This window comes from Tachyglossus aculeatus (genome assembly GCF_015852505.1).
Source record: "Tachyglossus aculeatus isolate mTacAcu1 chromosome 12 unlocalized genomic scaffold, mTacAcu1.pri SUPER_6_unloc_2, whole genome shotgun sequence".
In the NCBI taxonomy this organism is placed as follows: Eukaryota; Metazoa; Chordata; class Mammalia; order Monotremata; family Tachyglossidae; genus Tachyglossus; species Tachyglossus aculeatus.
The window spans coordinates 3,074,984-3,088,381 of record NW_024044829.1 but is presented as its reverse complement, the minus strand read 5'-3'; positions in this window follow the sequence as shown (position 1 = coordinate 3,088,381).

Sequence of the window (13,398 nt, the reverse complement as noted above, 5' to 3'; positions counted from 1 at the left end):
TCTCTTCACGTCTCCATTCATAAAACAGATCTTTATCCCCGGCATCTCCATGACTCGCCATCCACTGGATCTACTGGGTGGGTGGAGGGGGTGGACAGGGATTGATCGGTGACAAACGTTCTGGGTGGACAATTGATCATATTCATTGATCACTTGCTGTGTGGAGAGCACCGTACTAAGTGTATGGGAGAGTAAAATATAAGATTGGCAGACATATTCCCTGCTGGTAAGGAGGTTACAGTCTAGAAGGGGAGACAAATATCAATAGAAATACATAGATTACGGATCTATACATACGTGCTGTGGGATTGAGAGAGTGGTGAATAAAGGGGGCAAATCAAGTGAAGGGCGACAAGGAAGGGAGTGGGAGTGGAGGAAATCGGGACTTAGTGTAGGAAGACCTCTTGGAGATGTGATTTCAATAAGGCTTTGAAGGTGGGGAGAGTGAATGTCTGTCGGATATGAAGAGGGAGGATTTCCAGGCAAGAGACAGGACGTGGAAAAGAGGTCGTTGGTGAAAGAGAAGAGATGGAGGTAGGGTGAATAGGTTGGCATTAGAGGAGGAAAGTGTGCAGGCTGGCTTGTAGGAGAGTAGGTGGTGAGATAGGAGGGGGCAAGGTGATTGAGAGCTGTAAAGATGATGGTGAGGAGTTTCTGTTTGACGTTCGATGGACAACCATTGGAGATTCTTAAAGAGTAGAGAAGCATGGTCAGAGCTGGTGATGTCTGCCATTCAGTGGTTTTTACTAAGCACCCACCTACTATCTGAAGATCACCATGCTCAGTTCTGTGGAAGGGAACAATGGTGGCTACATTAGACACGGTCCTTTGAGAGGGCAGTCACTGACAACTAAATGAGGGTTAAGCTCACATGGGAGATAAAAGGCTCTCCTACACCAGATTTGCCATGAAACAGGAGGCAACATCTGGTGAGAGATAATTTATTTCCTTGTGCTCAGCAACATAGTAAGTGGTCAACATATTTCACCGATTGATTGATTTTCGTCTCCTTCTGACTAAAAGTTGAAGATTAAGAGGGGCAGCTTCTCATGTCGGCACATTTGGCTCATCTAAAACCAACCTACTCAGTGTAATTTGGTCTCATCTATCCCGCTACCGGCCCCTAGCCCATGTCCATCCACTGGCCTGGAACTACCTCCGTCTTCATATAATAATAATAATAATAATAATAACAATAATGATAATAATAATGATAGTATTTGATAGCACTATTCTAGGCCCTGGGGAAGATTCAAGGTTATCAGGTTGGACACAGTCCCTGCTGCACATAGGGTTAAGCGCTCAATAAATACGACTGATGATGATGATGATGGGCTTAAACCCCAATTTACAGATGAGGGAACTGAGGCCCAGAGAAGTCAAGTGACTTTCACAAGGTCACACAGCTGGCATGTGGCAGAGACAGGACTGGAACTCAGGTGCTTCTGACTCTCAAGCGCTTGTTCTTTCAACTAGGCCTCGCTGTCTACTCTGACAGACCATCGCTCTCCCCACCTTCAGACACTTAATAAAATCACATCTCCTCCAAGAGGCCCTCTCCAACTGAGCCCTCATTTCTGTTCCTTCTTCTCCCTTCTGCCTTGCCCTTGCACGTGGATTTACAACCTTTAGTCTCCCCGCTCACAATCCCAGAACACTTATGTACATATTTGAAATGTATCTTAGGGTATTTCTCCCCCTGTAGCCTGTAAGCTCCTCATCGACAGCAAATAGGTCTGCCAATTCAGCTATATTATACTCTCCCAATCGATTAGTATAGTGCTCTGAGCAATGGAAGTGCTCAGTAAATACTATTTATGGATTGATTTGACTGTCATTTTCTGTTGAGGCTCTGAAATATCTTCCTCCTCATTTTTTTCGTAGGTGGTCTTAGCAATCTTTGGGCAATTGTCAACCGCACGGTGGTGAGGGGATTCCTCCTGCTGGAATTCTCGGAGGTCCGGGAACTGCAGCTGGTCCATGACGTGCTGTTCCGCCTGGTCTAACTGGTGGCCCTGAAGGGGAATCTCCTCATCGTCACCTCCCCGGTGAAGATACCTGATCCGAGGACTACATAGCTGTTGACCTGAGCATTACCGCCGGGTTAGTGTTAGGTGTCGTCTGCTTCATTCTCATCGTCGTCTCATACGTGCGCATCTTCCAGGCCATGCTGAGGATGCCGGCTGCCGTCGTCACTCTCTTTGTCATCACTTGTTTCTGTGTTTTCTTGAAGCCACACTCAGATTCCCCTTCAGTCCTGGACCTGCTGATGTCCGTGTTCTACTCCATGGTGCCCCCCGACATGAACCCCCTCATCTACAGCCTGAGGAACCCGAACATGAAGGCCACCCTGAGGAGAGGGCTAGTCAGGGAATGGCTTCTATCTTGGGGATGTGAAGTCACCATTCTTTGCCTGCTGGACTTTACATGCCACAGTAAATGACCCCAGAATCTTCCAGAGACCAGATCTTTGTGTGTTTCACCAACAGACCACCCTAGAGGAATGGAAAACAATGTATAACTCTTATTTAGAACAAGCTCCTCGTTTCCACAGACAGATTGGGTCAGCCTAGATTCGTCTTCTGCCTCCTGAGCTGAAGGCGACCCTTCGAAGGAGGGCACAAGTCTTACTGGAAGGTCACACTCAAAGTTGTACCACTGTCAGTCGGAACTGATTTTCCCCGAGAAATAATTTCATCGGTGTGGGATTAGCTGCTGAATAGACTCATCTCCCTTCCTTGGAACCCGATCTGAAACTTCTGAACATTACACTGTCCAGTTACCACGTTGCAGAATGTACCTTGCTACTATTTTTGCATTTTCTTACAGTGTTTCATTGTAACATGTGTGTGTATGTGTTTGTCTCTCTCTCTCCCTGTGTGTGTGTGTGTGTGTGTGTGTGTGTGTGTGTGTGTGTGTGTGTGTGTGTGCACAGTATGGCTCGAACAAAAATAATTTTCCCCTGAGTGATTAATTAATTTTTGTTTTCTTTTTGTTTTTTCACTGGCGCTGAGTGATAAATCAATATATTTTTGTGTTGTTATTTTCAAACTGGTATTTGTTAAGCGCTTACTATGTGACAGGCACTGAACTAAGCACTTGGGTAGATACAAGTTAATACGTTTGGACATAGTCCCTGTCCCTCCTGGTGTTCTTGGTCGTAGTCCCCATTTTACAGATGAGGAAACTGAGGGATGGAGGAATGAAGGGACTTGCCTAAGGTCACATAGCAGGGAATTGTCAGAATTAGGATTACAACCCAGGTCCTCTGACTTCTGGGCCCATGTTCTATCCACTAAGCCATCCAGGCACCACACCTTCTGAAGCAGAGTTCCACCAGCATCACTAATTGTTCAGGACTAACTCTCAAACTACAAGAAAAGATCAGCGAAGCAGTATGGCCCAGTGGAAGAAGCATGGGCCCAGACTTCAGAGGACCTGATTTGTAATCCTAGCTCTGCCAATTCCGTGCTATGTGACCTTGGGCAAGTCACTTCATTTCTCCATCCCTCAGTTTCGTCATCTGTCCTTCCCCCAACGTAGATTGTGATCCCCGTGTGGAAGCTGATTTTTTTGTACCTACCCCTGTGCAGAGAACAGTGCTTGACACATAGGAAGTGCTTAATGAATTCCATGAACAATGAAGTTCTGGGTGGTAGTCAGTCTCCCAGCATCAAAGTTATACTCACCTGAACACTACTATGTGGGGTGGTGAAAAGAGTTCCACACACAGAAAACATGCAATAAATACTATCGATTGATTGAGTGAATGACGAGAGGAGAACGAGCAACAGCAGATTACCCAAACAGCTACTGAATGCAAAGCAGAAATTGAGAAACTTAAAGCAAGGAAGCAGACGGCAGAAAACGTCTGAGATGATATTTCATCCTGTAGACCAGTTTCAAGGACGAAGAACCACATGACCAGATGGTTCTCATGTCCCCTGGGCCCCGAGGGCCCCGATCCGGTGCTCCAGGTATTCTCCTCAGAGTTGCGCCAGCTTTATCTTTGGGGAAGGGGTCCATCTGGAGAAGCATCTCAGTGTCCGCGGGAGAGCAGAGAGGGGTTGAGGGCTTCAAGTTGTCCGTCCTTGGCTGACCAAACCCAGGAGTCCGAGGGGAGACAGGGGACCGGCCAAGCCCGGCAGACGTCGGCGACTCCCAGTCCCACGCTGCCTTGGTGAGTGTGCCCTGGAGAGGGGATGGAGGGGCGGGGAGAGGCCAGCAGCCCATAGTTAGTCTGTGGAGAATCTCGCACTCGGCCCCCAGGTTGAAGGTCGGATCAGGGCTGCATTGTAGGAGGGTTTGCAGGTGCAGAAACCAGGCTTCAGCAGGGACAAGATAGTGCCAGGTACCACAGCACAAGCCGGTAGTACGGGAGTCTCTTCCTTCGCCCAGGTTCTTAGTCGTATGGTCTTTGTACGTGGACCAGCACTCATCTGCTGTTTGTTCTAGGACAGCTCCTCCATCGTATCGCCGACAGCCCTTCTTCGGCCCTCCATCGGCCCTCCGACATCCCTCCATTATCTCTTCTTCGACCCTTCGTCAGCACCCCATCTTCCTTCCATCCCCCTAGACTGTCAGCTCGTTATGGGCAGAGAACGTGTCTACAAACTCTGCTGGATTGTCCTCTCCTTACCGCTTTAGTCCAGTGCTCCAAACACAGTAAGCGCTCAATAAATACCATCGATTAATCATTTCTCCCAACCCTCTGCTAAGCCCGAGGCGACGTATGTAATTGGGGTATCACGCCTGACGCTTCTCTATTTAATCTGACTAGACTCTGCAGTTCATTTTCCTCGTATATAGACAGTTGCAATCGGATTCCCTGGACCCGAAGATTGTGTGTGTGTGTGTGTGTGTGTGTGTGTGTGTGTGTGTGTGTGTGTGTGCATGCATGCATACGTGCGTGCGTGCGTGCGTGTGTGCACATGCTCAGGGCAGGGTAGGAAAATCAGGGAGCAAATCCCAGGCTTTAAGGAAGGGGGACATCTGGGTAGGGAACAGTGGAGAATGTTTTCCATCTCACTCTAGGGAACAGGTTTGGGAATCACGGAAGAGCCGATTGAGTGACTAGATAAGTTTATGGGTGTATGCGTCTACCCACTTGTTTGTATTTTATTCTCCCAAATGATTACCACAGTACTCTGCAAACATTAAGTGCTCGATAAACACGATTGACTATGTGTAACTGTTCATATGTGGAAGAACCCCGGCCTGTAAGTGAGGGGTAATACATGTGAGGGCATTATGTGTTTGGATGCATTTATGGTTAGCTGTAGTTTTGGGTGTGAGAATGAATTTGTGTACTTCAGGGTGTCTTGTCGAGTTGGTATATCCTTGCCTTTTCTGTACACGGGGGCTCATTGAACACCGTTATTACTATTATCAGTCAATCAATCTGCCCAGTGCAGTGCTCTGCACACAGTACGTGCTTAATAAATACGATTGAATAAATGAATATTTATTGAGCTCAGACCAGAATTCTGAGTTTAGAGCACTATACTAAGTGCTTGAGAGAATACAATATAAAAGTGTAACAAAAACATTCCCTACCCACAATAAGCTTACAGTCTCTGTACATATCCGTAATTTATTTTATATTAACAACTTTATCCCCCTTTAGACTGTAAGGTTGTTGTGGGGGAGGAAACTTGTCTACCAACTCTGTTATATTGTATTCTCCCAAGTATTTAGTACAGTGCTCTGCACACAGTAAATGCTCAAAAATACGATTTCTCAATTTCTCGATTGATACTACAACTTCAAGTAGGGCTTTTGCTGCTATTACTGCTATTATTACTATGACTGCTTTCCCGTACTCTATCTTTGTCATCTTGTTGTCCCCACTTGGAGAATTATGGTTCTTCTGTCACATCCCCCCGCAGCTGAAGATCACATCCTCCTAGAAGCACATCGCCATCGATGCGACTGTGATTTCTGGGGCAGCCTTAGGCGTCTTCTGCTTTATTTCATCACCGTCTCGTACATGCATATCTTCGGGGCAGTGCTGAGGATACCGGCCGCCGAGGGCTGGGCCAAAGCCATCTCCACCTGCCTGCCTCACCTCTTCGTCATCGCTGCTTTCTTCTCTATGAGTTTATCTGTTTATATCAAGCCGACCTCAGACTCCTCCTTGATCGTGGACCTCCTGGAGTCCATTTTCTACACGGTGGTGCCCCCGGCCCTGAACCCCCTCATCTACAGCCTGAAGAACCGGGACATGAAGGCCGCCATGGGCAGTATCCTAAAAGGGTCATTCACCCAGTCCCTGTTCCGAGACTTAAATTCTCCGTGCCTAAATTCTGTCATCCGTAAGTGGGGATTGATATGTGAGCCCCAGGGGGACATGGATTCTGTTCATTCTGATTAGCTAATATACTCCGGCAGTTAGTACAGTGCCTGATATATAGTAAGCACTTCACAACGACCATAGGAAAAAGTTAAAATAGGCTGATTGACTGTCAGATTGAGAGTCTCAGATTGTGAATTAGACAAAATGGAAGCTATTAAAAGTGGCTAAAGACTGTCGTTGAAAACAGGAAGCATTGGGACGCTGGGATGCAGATGCCGTTGTTTCCCCTGGAACCACGAGGGCCGGCACCATCTTTGATGCTGCAGTAATAGGGCCCTTGTCTCCCGGGAGCCCCGTGACCAGAGGGTTCTTGGATTGTCCAGGCCACGAGGTCCCTCGGCAGGGCCCCGAGCCATCCTCCTGAGATCCCCCTTGGAGCATCTCCTGCTCTATCTTCAGGGACAGGGCCCCATATGGAGAGCTTCTCGTAGTCCGAGGGAGAGCGAAGGGGGATAGAGAGCTCCTCTCTGTTCCTTCCTGGCTGACCGAATCCAGAAATCTGAGGGGAAAGAGGGGACCAGCCCAGTGCTATAGAGGTCAGCGACTCCCAGCCCCACGTTGTCCTGATGAGAGTGACCTGGGATGAGTGGGATGGAGCGGCGGGGAAACGAAGATGCGGATGGAAGAGATGGAGCCAGTCTGAGGCCTAAGGTGGGGTTCAATCCAGGGCTGCGGCTCCCAGCGGGGCAGTGGTGCTAGCAAGGGGGGGAGGTGTTTTCCAGTACAGTACCCCCCAACAATCACATACCTCTCCTGCTTCCTCCTCAAACCTCGCTACCATAATAATGATGACATTTGTTCAGCGCTTACTATATGAGAAGCACTGTTCTAAGCGCTGGGGGGAATACAAGGTGATCAGGTTGTCCCACGTGGGGCTCACATATTAATCCACATATTACAGATGAGGTAACTGAGACCCAGAGTAGATAAGTGACTTGCCCGAAGTCACACAGCTGACAAGAGGCAGAGTCGGGACTAAAACGCATGACCTCTGGCTCCCAAGCCTGTGCTTTTTCCACTACGCCATGCTGCTACCATACCAACTACCCTCCAGGTTAACGTGTTCCAGCACGGTGTCAGCACTATGGACAGCCACTTTGGGCTTTCCTGGGTCCCAGAATCCCTTGCAGATGGTAAATTGCATTCAGGACTGAGAGATTGTGACCGGCTCTGGACCCCCAATGGAACTATTAGCAATTCTTCCCTGTAAGAGATTTTCCCAAATGTTGGGAGAAAACAAAAAGCGGGAAATGTTGGAATTGCTACCTTCACGGGCTTTCCAGCTGTCTGGGCTACGTTGACACAGTATAATTTACTATCTATCAAGTAATCTTGAATCATATTTATTTAGAGCTTATTGTGTGCACTAAGCACTTGGAGAGTAATACTAATAATAGTAGTACTTGTTAAGCTCTTACTATGTCCCAAGCACTCTCCTAAGTGCTGGGGTGGATACAGGTTAAGCACAGTCCTTGTTCCACATGGGACTCCCAATTCTAACCCCCATTTCACAGATGAGGTAACTGAGGTTCAGAGAAGTTAAATGACATGCCCATGGTCACATAGTAGACATGAGGCGGAGATGGAATTAGAACCCAGGTCCTTCTGACTCTTTCTGACTCCCAGGCTTGTGCTCTATCCACTTTAGAACAACATACCAGACACATTCCCTGCCCCTTCTAGAAGAAAAGAAAGAATGGAAAGATGAATATGCAATTATTGCGTGCCATTTTACAGATAAGGAAACAGAGGACCAGAGAAGTGAAGCAACTTGACCAAAGTCCCACAGCAGCAAAAGGAGAAAGGCAGGATTAGAACCCAAGTCCTTTGACTCCCACAAAACTGATCTTGGGAGAGTACAATAAAACAGAGCTGGTAGATGTGTATGCTACCTTCAAGGGGCTCACAGTCAAGAAGAGAACTCCTGGGCCCATGCCTTTTCCACTAAATGAGGTTGGAAATGTGTTGGATCGCGATTGAGTTAGGTGAAGTGGGTTTAGAGGGCTGGAAAATGAATAGAAAGCTGGTTGGAGAAAGGGGGGGGGGGATTCTAGCACTACTCAGAATTCGGAAAGACCTGTGCTTTCTCTGATTTTGAGTGGATAACAGAAGGAGCTCCAGGTTAGCATGGAAACGGGAGAGTTGATCATTAGTAACAACTAGAAAATTGCTTTGAGAGCTGAGAAGACAAGTTGAGCGGTGGATAGGAGTGACGTGCACTCACAGGGCAGAAAGCCTTCAAGCCGAGTTTGAGTTTTTGTTGCTTGTGAAAAGACACAACTTGTCCTGAGTGAAGGCTGACGAGAGGAGAAAATGCAGGCTGAGCGATGGTTTAGGAAAGGACTAGATGAATGATGAAATATTGTTGTGTTTGTGTGAATCCACGTGTGAATGCAGATATTGAGAAAATTGAATCAGTTTGATGTATATGTGGGTTTTATTTTTGTTGTTTGTCTAATGGTATTGTTATGTGTTCATTATATGTCAGGTACTCTACTAAGCACTGGGGTGGATACAAGCTAATCAGGTTGGACACAGTCTATGTACCACATGTTGCTTTCAGTCATAATCCCCCATTTACAGATGAGATAACTGAGGCACAGAGAAGGTAAGTTACTGGCACTAGATCATTCAGCGGACAAGGGGCGGAGACAGGATTAGAATTCAGGTCCTTCTGTCTACCAAACTAATTCTCCCTCCACTAAATGGCTGAATTCACACATAAAGGCAGTTCTTGTTTGACTCTAAAACCATCAAAAATTTTTCACAACAGTCATGTTCATATCTTTATGTTCTCTATCCCCTGTTCATTTTAGTTTCAGTCTCCTCAAGCAAAAATAATACTCTTGATAGTTAAGTGCTCACAACGTTCCAAGCAAATTATTAAGTGCTGTGGGAGACTCAGGACAATCTGGTAGAACACAGTCCATGTTCCACGAAGAATTCACAGACTAAGTAGGAGGGAAAACAGGTATCAAATCCTCATTTTACTATTGAGAAAACTGAGGCATAGATAAATTAAATCAATTTCCCATGGCTTTGCAGCCGACAAGTGGTAGAGTTGGGATTAGAAGCCAGGTCCTCTGACTCCCGGGTCTGAGTTCTTCCCAGTAGCACCCTGTTTCTACACAGTTCATAGTTTAGTGCTTCCAATAGAATGTAATCGCCTTGGGGGCAGTGATCACATGTACCATTACTGTGTCCTCCTTAGGTACTCAATAAATAGAATTGATTGACTTATCCTTATTCCTACACCCCCTACATCATTGTCTCTAAATTGAAGTCTTCTTTCCATCTTCCTTTTCAGGGAGTTGACACCATTTCCCAGAAATGTTCATTGTCTCCACGGTGAACACAAATAACATTTTAAATTCAATAACGTTCTCCTCTCCATAATCACTAACAAGTGTTGTGTCAATTCCTTCACTCATCCCATCAATTTACTCTAACCTTGGCTCTTCGCTCATCACATAAAGAATTCATTGCTGCCTCCCAGAAATGCCCAATGTCTCCACGGTGAGGAAATTCTTACTGCTGAGTTTCTCAGAAGTGCGGGAGCTGCAGCTGGTCCACGCCGTGCTGTTCCTCCTTGTCTACCTGGCGGCCATGACGGGTAATCTCTTCATCCTCGCCGTCATCACCCTAGACCGGTGCCTCCACACCCCCACGTACTTCTTCCTCAGGAACCTGTCCGTCCTCGACCTCTGCTACATCTCTGTCACTGTTCCCAAATCTGTCGTTATCTCACTGACAGATCGTAGATCCATCTCCATCCAGGGTTGTGTAACCCAGGTCTTTTTGGTGGATCTGTTTGCTGCTTGAGAGCTATTAGTCCTCATGGCAATGTCCTATGATCGCTACACTGCCATCTGCCGCCCCCTGCTCTATGAACTCATCATGAACAACACGACGTGTGGAAATATGGTGGCCGCCACCTGGTTCGGCGGGGTACTGTTTGGCGTCCTGTGTTCAGTTTCGACTTTCTCCCTGAGATTCTGTGGGTCCAACATCGTCCAGCAGTTCTTCTGTGATGTACCCTCCCTTCTGAAGAGCTTCTGCTCCAAGACCCACGTCCCCACTGATGTGAGCGTCACCGGTGGGGCAGGTTTAGGAGTCGTCTGCTTCGTCTTCATCATCATCTCCTACGTGCACATCTTCCAGGCTGTGCTGAGGATGCCGGCCTCCGAGAACCGGGCCATAGCCTTCTCCATCTGCCTGCCCCACTTCACCGACTTCAGCGTCTTCCTCTCTACGGCCATCATCTCCTACCTCAAGCCCGTGTCAGACTCACCCTCGACCCTCGACCTGCTGGTTTCCATGTTCTACACTGTGGTTCCCTTCACCCTGAACCCCCTCATCCACAGCTTGAGGAATAGGAACATGTAGGCCGCTCTGGGGAGAGTCCTAAAGGGGAGATTCCTCCTCCCTCTTCTAAGAGACAAAATGTCCTTTTCCTTTTGCTGAACTACCCCATTCCTCATCAGGGTTCGGACTGTGGGGGTATCCATATAAAGAGCTGTCCAAAGAGAAAGTCCAGTGTCTGTGGATTTGTCACTGGGACAGAGGCTGATTAGACATGTGTGACTGTAAGCTGGGTGTGGGCAGGGATTGTCTCTCTTTAAGATTGTCTCTTTATTCTGAATGGTACTTTCCAAACGATTAGTACAGTGCTCTGCACCATAGTAAGCACTCAATAAATATGATTGAACGAATGAATAAATGACTGGCAATTGATTGTTTGGGCGGAATCATGGCATAGTGGAATAAACATGTGGCTGGGAGTCATGGAATTTGAAATGTCTGCACGGTTCTGCCACCGACCTGCTGTATGACCTTGGTCCAGACATGTAACCTCTTTGGGTCTCTCTGTAAAATCGGGTTTCAATATGTGCTATCTCTTCCTCTTACAGTCTCAGCCCCTGTGGATCAGGAAACATGTCTCATCTGATTAGTTTGTTTCTATTCCAGGACTTGGCAGTCTTTTGCAAGTAAATTCTTAAAAAATTCAATAATGTTAATGTTGACAGTACTGCTGATAATAACAGTAATTCTTTGAATTTTAAGATCACTTTTGGTGTTTATGAAAATCAGAAAATCAGAGGGCGACAAGGGAGAAGGGATGCAATCATGGAAACTGTACCCCACATTTGACTGCCCGTTTACTTGTTTTGATGCCTGTCTCCCCCCTCTAGACTGTGAGCCCATTTTGGGCTGGGATTATGTCTATTTGTTGATGAATTGTACTTTTCAAGCGCTTAGTACAGTGCTCTGCACACAGTAAGCACTCAATAAATTCGATTGAATGAATGAATGAGTTAATTTGACTGATCAAATCCTTGTCTAGAATCCATTTATTCATCCGTCCACCCATCTGTCCGACTGTCCATCCGTCCATCTGTCTGTCCGTTCACCCATCTGTCTGTCCATCATCTATCCATCCGTCCATTCACACATCCATGAATCCATAATAATAATAATAGTGATATTTGTTAAGCTCTTAGTATGTGGTAGGCAATGTACTAAGTTCTGTGGCAAATACAAGCTAATCAGGATTTACACAGTCCCTATCACAGGCTCAGTCTCAATCCCAATATTACAGATGAGGTTATTGAAGCAAAGAGAAGTGAAATGCCTTGCTTAAGGTTACACAGCACACAATCCACGCATCCATCCATCCATCTGTCCATCCATCTACCCACCCACCTTTCCACCATCCATCCATCCATCCATCCAGCAATCCATCAATGCACCCATCTACCAATCCATCCATTAATCACTGCTATTTGTTGAATGCATCCTGAGTGTTAAGTACTGTAGTGAACCACTTCAGGGCAATCGAAATAAATTAAACACGTCCCTGCTTTCCAAGAACTTAAAATCTAACAAGGGAGATAGATACACAATCACTTAATGAGAGGACTAAGAAGAGAATGGAAAGAATGGTAAATAGATGACTATGTGCTCAAAGAGTACATTTTGTGCTCAAAGAGTACATTTTACAAAAGCCACTCTGTAGAAAAATGTAATGGTGTGTGTGAGTGCAAAAATGGAGAATTGGCCTAAGATGCTGATTGGTAGATGGGACAAGATGACTTAGGGAATTGGGGGTGAAGGTCGAGGGGGTGTGGAAATGTGGACTGACAGATTATTCCTCCGATTTCTGCCACTAAGATATTTTGAAAGGGGATAGGGCCATTCAGAGGAGAGAATGCAGTGACCTCCTCACCCCAGTTTGCTACTGTGACTCAGCTCTGAGATATAAGAGGACGATGTCTAGGCTATAACCTAGTCTTTCTGTAACCAGGGATTTTCCCGTCATGTACATCCACTCAGTATCAGTGATTCCTTCCCATCATCTCGTGCTCAGAACCCCTCAGCCCCTCCCAAACTGATAATAGCAATAGCAATAATAATCATTGCATTTGTTAAGCACTCACTGTGTGTCAAGCACTGTTCTAAGCATTGGTATAGATAAAACATAATCATGTTGTCCCACCTGGGATTCACATTCTCAATCCCTATTTTCCAGATGCGGTAACTGAGGCACAGAGAAATTAAGTGGCTTGTCCAAGGTCACACAGCAAACAAGTGGCAGAGCCGGGATTAGAACCCACGTCCTCTGACTCCCAAGCCCCGGCTCTTGCCAGTAAGCTAGGCTGATTCTCATGCTGCTCCTTTGGGTTGATCCCTCAAGCCAGCCCGGGAAAGGCTCTTAGGATTGATTTAACGTCATTTCTCGTTCTTTCTAGATTTTCAATCAGAAGACTTCAGAAAATATAACTGATTAAATGGCCAATTGATTGTCTGAGGTCATGAACAAGATGAAACTGAGGGACTGTGGGGACAAGCCGCTGTGATCCAGCCAGATGCTTCATCACCAGTTCCTCCTCACAGGACTTCCTCTACCAAATCTTGTGAGGATTCAAGAGAGGAGCAGTGTGACCTATCAGATAGAGCATGAGCTGGGAGTCAGTGGACATGGGTTCTAATAACGGCTCCCCTTCTTTTTACTTCTTTAATGGTATTTGGTATGCGCTTACCAT